At 43.8% G+C, this 6,622-nt stretch overlaps 1 long non-coding RNA gene across 3 annotated transcripts; it reads left to right on the top strand.

Moving 5' to 3' along the window:
• The first annotated feature begins 2,759 nt into the window (after window positions 1-2,759).
• Window positions 2,760-5,627, top strand: LOC144163468 (uncharacterized). Of its 3 annotated transcripts, XR_013320946.1 has the most exons (3): window positions 2,760-3,126; window positions 3,951-4,069; window positions 5,466-5,627. It is a non-coding gene; the product is annotated as an uncharacterized LOC144163468 (long non-coding RNA). The 3 variants fall into 3 exon arrangements; XR_013320948.1 differs by lacking the exon at window positions 3,951-4,069; XR_013320947.1 differs by having other exon boundaries at window positions 2,760-4,069.
• Window positions 5,628-6,622: the final 995 nt, after the last annotated feature.

The following is a 6,622-nucleotide window of genomic DNA, read 5'->3' as shown; positions in this document are numbered from 1 at the left end:
CCGCTGTAAAAAAAGTAACAAAGGGAGGGGGGGTGGGGTTTGACATCGTGCCTGGGGCCACATAATAATGCCCGGCAAGCATCTTGCGGCCCGCGGGCCGCCGGTTGCCGTCCCCTGGTCTATACTATCGAGTGCTCCGACCTATGAAAGAGTTTGCACCTTCCAGCAGGATCGCGGGGAGACGAGCACTCTGGCGTATTCGCCAAGTTTATAAATACCATCTTGTTGAACAGCAAAATACAGAAGTTTAACTCATTTCTCTAAACTGCTGCAATGTGAAGAATCTCTGACATGATGCTCAGGGCAACAAATAAATGTCCATATTTTTCCTTAGACGTGCTGAGTTTTCTTGTATTTTTTTTAAATCGAGCGTTGTCGAATTTCGTTCGTGGTTTAACCGCGGGATTTCTGATGGGCGAAGTTTTGCTTAAATGAACCGTTCTCTGATCCCCTGAAGTTCAGTCAGCATTTTCATGCTTCTGAAAACAAATGCATCACGTGCTGCAAGCTCCCCAACTGACTGGCACAGCAGAGAACCTTTTTACTTGATAGTGGTAAGCAATGCTCCTAAAGGCTCAAAGAAAAACTATGAAACATAAGCAGGAAAAATAAGAAACACGCGAGCCTTCTCGATAGACTGACGTGCCTTGATATCATGGCACTAACCAACCACCATAAATGTGAAAAACAAGGAAAAGGTTATAGCGGCGATGCACGTGACATAGAAAGTCGGTTTCAGATATATTTACTAGGGCTATTAATAGGGCTGGGCGTCGGTTAAAAATTTTAACCCACGTAATCGGCGAGCTCTAATCGGTTAAATAATCAATTAAACCGTTGCGGTAGTTTAAGAATAAAAACGTTAGGTTATAAGTTAAGGTATAACTTTATTTAGATATAATTATACTAGGTATAACCTAGGTTTTGTTGTTACTCTGCACAGCGCCAACGCATCCCGTTGCCGGGCCGCCTGGTCTGTGGTTTTCGAGATCACCCCGGGCTTGCTGGACGGCCCAAAGGTGAACGTCGTTGTCGTTACTGCGCACTGCTTCTTGTTGTTTGGGCGGATAAGTCCTTGATTTCGCTTAAATACTTTTCAGTAATAATCTTAACATGTCAAAGTAACAGTAATATCAATATTATCCTCGGCCCATTCGCCGACGTTCCAAATGAGGTGAGTATAGGTCAATGTCATCATGGCGCTCGTGCGGGCGGGACGCTTATCAGAGTAGGAGTGCGGGCGAGTTAGTACTAAAGGCACTGCACCTAACGAGAGACGAAAACATAAAGAAGACACACGGAAAGTTGCAAGTTAGCGCTCTTTGTGTTGTCTTTATGTTTCGGACGCTTATCACTGCGTTCATCATTAGCACTATTTCCACAACAGGGAACGTCGGAAGTCGCCGTCATTACAGGGGGCGCCGATTAATCATGGTTTTCTTACGCCAGAATTAGTTTCTACAGCGGTAAAACGATGTGAGTGCCCGTTCGCAATTTTTTTATACAGTGTGCATTTGTGTGAAGAGTAGCCATTTTCCCGTCTGGCTTGCCTACCAGGTGGAAGTTTTAGTCCCTATCATCTCTGAGCACTCTTGAGTGACTAATGGTCGGGTTTAATGCACCGAAGGAACCCCCTGGCTATGAGGCGCGTCGTTGAGGGATGAGGGGGGGGGGGGGGTGTTCCGGATCCATTTTGACCACCTGGGCATCTCTAAATGGACAGACAACCGACTTTTGTTGAGTATATTTTCTCTGTCCCAAATGAAAGGGCATCGTTTTCAACAGCTTAACCCGAAACAGTTTTGTTGATAGCGTCCTAGAACTTTGAAATCGGAATTTTTAGATCTACCAGCCATACGTGCCCCGAAAAAAAGGAATGCTGCCAACCATGACAGTGAGACGTGCGGCAACACACTTCTGATAAAACGTGAGGTTAAATAAGGTATCTAAACACTTTTCCGCGCCTAAACCTACAATAAAGTGGAACCTCCCTTAGCGAAAAGTAATACGTTTGAAATACGTACGAGTACGCTTGAAGTGCACTTCAAATATGCTTTGTATTTGTAAATGTATTTTAAGTGCATTAAAAATTGCATTTTCTCAATTTTTAGTAAATATTGAAAATACATTATTAAAAATACGGGAAAAATACAGTGCTTTTAAGTACCTTCCAAATAGATTAAAAATGCACTGAACCTCCCGAATGTGTGCTTAAGGCATTCAGAATATATTGAAAATGTATTTCTTCCCGCCAAACGATCATGGTGTAAATGCACTGTAAATATTATAAAAATACACTTACCTAACTACATTTAGAGCAGCACTCTGAGTATACTTTAAAAGTGTGCTGAAGCATGGAAATATACTCCGAATATATTCGAAATACATTTCAAATGCCTTTTACGTTTGTCGAACGAACATAGTAGAAATACACTCTCAATGCATGAAAAATACTTATAGAAAATACATTTTAAATGTATTCATAAAGCATTGCCGAAATACATTTCGAGTACACTACAGGCGCTGCTTCAGTTGCTGAATTGTAAGATTCACGTAAAGCATATCTGAAGTGCCGGATAAAATACATCTCAAATGAAAAAACGTACTGAGTATTTCTCCTCGATGTTTACTTATAATAAAAGAAACTGAGGGAGATACTCTCAGTTACTGCGCTGTCTAAAGCAGACATAACTCTGCGTATTAGAGAGAAACTCGGCGTACATATGTAAGCGGCGGTGTTCCAACGCAATCGGCAAAGAAAAAACATCGAATTCAACGTGTATATATATGTACGAAAACACTTGCACTTTGCCAGCGTTGTTACGACGGTATCGCTGTGGAGGCTTGGAAAATTTTCTTTTTCTGAAAAATATTCGCCTTAGATGGACAACCCTGGCTATGCTTGGGAGGGCGAGCAGCTCGGCGCCTTTCACTGCCGCTCACTACCTCCTCCTCTGTGCCCGGCACCTGCGGCGCGAGCTGAGCGGCGCACCCCGCCTTCACGTTTTGTCTGCCTTCGCTGCGTTTTTTTTGCCTGTCCTCTTTCGGACTCCTCAACGCGCGGTCGTCGGGTGGACGCAGTCTGCTTGGACGGCGCGTTGCAGCGGCGTTGGCCGTCTAGCCAAGGTAAGCACGATATACCGGCTATTTGCGCGTACGGTGTCACACTACAATTAATTGACGTATGTTTGCCTTGCAATCGAAGAGTGCTAATGCCCTTTATAAAATCCGCACGTGGTTGTTAAGCTTACCTCCACCTGCGAGCAAGATTTCCTACCGTAACTACGCCGTGCAAGGGAATGTACTCACAAATCAAAGACAGCAAGAAGACGTAAAAAAATTGATTTTAGTGCTTTCCTTTTTGGCGCTTAATTTTTAGCTCCGGCCCTGCTGAGTGGACGGGGGACTGTTGCTACGAGTTTCCTTGTAGATCGAGTACTCATTGAGGACTAACACTTGCATTAAACACATAACCGCCAGGAACGTTTTTAGCACAGCCTGTTCACAGAAAGTCCGCCGTCCATGTTTACGCGCTTGAGAAATTTGCGAAGTGTATCCAGGGACGCAGCTTTCTTTTGTTTTCTGTTCGCAGCAGCCGCTCACAGCTGCGCATGTTCACAGCAGCCGCCGTACGGGGAAGGAAGCCAGTTTGTGGCATACATTCATCCGACTAATGCGCGTGGCCGGGCCATACGGCGGGAATCCGAGCAGCCTTCGCGATTTTTGTCGGTCGCATGTCGCCGTTCTGTCAACTAAAGCCATGAAAGAGTTTATGCCGTCTGTTTCGAAGTGACCAAAAGTGTTAAAAGCAACCCACGTAATTTTTGGTGCATGTGGCAGTAGCGAAGGTGCTTCATGCCCAGGGACTACAAATTATTTGTCCATCTAAGACAAACTGTATGAGAGTAGCCGCTAAGTTACAATCAGTTTCTGTTCCTACCGCCACCCAGAACCAAGAACCAGCAAAGGAAGGAAGGAGAAGGAATGCGGGTGGGGAGGGGGACTTCGAGGCAGGCAACCAGTTCCCTGCGCGAGACCCCTCGGTTCCCGGAACGGGTCACCCGGGCGGGTTCGTCTCTTTTTGTTCCTTGGATTGCTCCCCCCAGCGAAACTTCAGGACGTTGGCCCCTTCCTCTTTTGTGTTTCCTTGCAACTTTTTCCCTCCTTGCTGTATTCATTTCGTAGCGCATTCACGAACACGTGTGCGCGTTCCGAGAGGCCCTTCGGCCGCTCGTGAGTGACAGACACGCGGAACCCGACGCGCTAACGCTGGACCACGCCACCGGAAAATTTCAGAAATGTGCCCAAAGGCACCGAAAACAGCATGGGCAGCTTGGCGGTTGTGTGTGTTTAGAAGCCTCAATTTCCCATTTGCGTCTAAAGGGTGTACTTAAACGAGTTTCTTTTAGGTGTCACGAGTATTTATGAAGCAACTATTTTTACTTGATGGTCCCTGAAGCTAACAGGTGTTTATATTTTTTTGTATGTTAAAGACGCGAGCATTTACAATTATTTTCCGCATTGCTCCCTAATTAAATGATGGCGTTTTCTGTGTGCAGCAAAAAGTATAAAATTAGCTGCTGGTGATGTGCGGCGGAGAGCAAAAAAATTACATGTGTGTGCAAGCACAAATACACGTGTTCTGGCGTTGCTTGTTTTAATTGCTTCGGTTAGGTGCCTACGATATAAGAGCTTGTTATTTTAAGGACAGCGTGAAATTTTTCTTGTTTTTTGAAATAACCTTACTTTGCCGTTCCTTTGAAAGCATTGTTGAGTGCACACGCCAATTTAATGACATTTATGTAAGCTTTCTACTGCAATCCTGCCCATGCATTTTTAAATTGTTTCGCTGCGCACTATTTTTTTAGAACGTAATCTCCGAAGAAGGTGACGCCGAAATATGGAACACATAACAATAGTTGTAGTTAATAAGATTACTGCCTATCTTATTTTATTAGCGTCCTGGGAGGTCACAGACCAGTTTTGTCCTAGTTAGTTGGAAAACTAGAATTGCCACCGTTTCAAGTTAACTCAAGCGCCTAAGAAAGAGAAGTAGTAGCATAACTCTAAGAACTCTTTTGCATGTTTGGTAACGTTGTTATCTTAGCTCTGTCTTTTTTTTTCCTAATTTTCGCTAATTTTTATCCCTAGACAATTTCCAAACATAAGCCTCCCCCCCCCCCCCCCCTTCCCGGCCACCATTCTTTCTTAAAAATGGTATTGAAGATCCGATGCCGCATGACAATATAAACTATGCTTACCATTACATAAATTGTCTTACGTCCTTCAAAGGGGCATTGTTTTCACGGCGGGTTTTTTTTTTTTTCTCTCTCAAGGGGAAACTAAAAAATCCTTGCTCGCGAGGGACGTTGGCACGGCTAGAGAAAAGGCCTAATTGATTTGACATTTATTTGCCTCTAAAAAAAGTGTTTCACTAATATTTTCCCATTTTCTTTTCACTGCAGCTGCTGGTGAAATTTCCAGCGTGGAGAATCCGAAGTACGAAGACTCTGACGCACAACGCTTCATCTGCGCTGGCTACCGAGGTGGCTGAAAGGCATTCATTACTGCTACTTAGTAATGGCGAAATTGGCCACTCGACTGAGGTGTACAATAAAAAACTTTCAAACTGCCAATTTGTGCGCATACATGCTGTTCTTTTCAGTCATTTGCTGGCCCGCATTCCGAGCATGGCCGGTTTACATTTTCACAATGGAGCATATTTTTAGCCTAGTGCCTATTAAACTTTTTGAAACCACAATATGATAGTTTCTATATATAGTTGAACGTTAACAATTCCACCTAAGACACATTGCCATGGTATCTCTCAATGTATTTAGGTTTTATTTAGTATACACTAGTAACGCATTTTGGGTATATTTGAAGAAGTATTTTCTGTGCATTTAAAATGCATTACTAATACATTTTGCACGTATTTAAAATTACATTTTCTGAGCATTTTTAATGCATTTAAAATGCATTAAATATATATTTTTCATGCACTGCTTACGTATTTTTGAGGTACATTTTAAATACATTGTAAATGTATTCGAAATGCAGTTGGAATGCGGACAAAATAATGCAGAATAAATACAAAGTTAATATATGTATTAAATGCATTCAAAATACATTAAAAATACGGCATCTTTTCGCTAAGGGCTTTCCTATTCCCTTATGCGGTTCTTGAATCAGGCGTTGACCAGCCGCGGTGGTTCAGTGGCTAAGGCGTTGTGCTGCTGAGCACGAGGTCGCGGGTTCGGTTCCCGGCCGCGGGTGCCGCTTTTCTGATGGAGGGGAAAAGCAAAAATGCCCGTGTGTGCGAGATTTCGGCGCACGTGAAAGATCCCCAGGTGGTCGAAATTAATTTGGAAGAGCCCTCCGCCACGGCGCGCCTCATCGCCACAACCCCACAATCAAACAAATCGAATCAGGCGTTGAAAAAGACGGAGTTGCTTAGGCACATAACGTAGTGTCACGTATAGACACTACATGGCGCCACCTTTCAGGCTTAACAAATTTGAGTGCGAAATTCGAGTATTTGAGTATTTGATTTTTATTTCTTGGCAGAAACCAAGGGCAGGCTGAGACTAAAGGCGAACGTGACCTGACAGAGGCCTCAGCC

This window comes from Haemaphysalis longicornis, unplaced genomic scaffold (genome assembly GCF_048455015.1).
Source record: "Haemaphysalis longicornis isolate Haplotype H1 unplaced genomic scaffold, Haemaphysalis longicornis Haplotype H1 scaffold_1, whole genome shotgun sequence".
Classification (NCBI taxonomy): Eukaryota; Metazoa; Arthropoda; class Arachnida; order Ixodida; family Ixodidae; genus Haemaphysalis; species Haemaphysalis longicornis.
The sequence above is the reverse complement of the archived record's forward strand: the minus strand, read 5'-3'. Positions and strand labels throughout refer to the sequence as shown.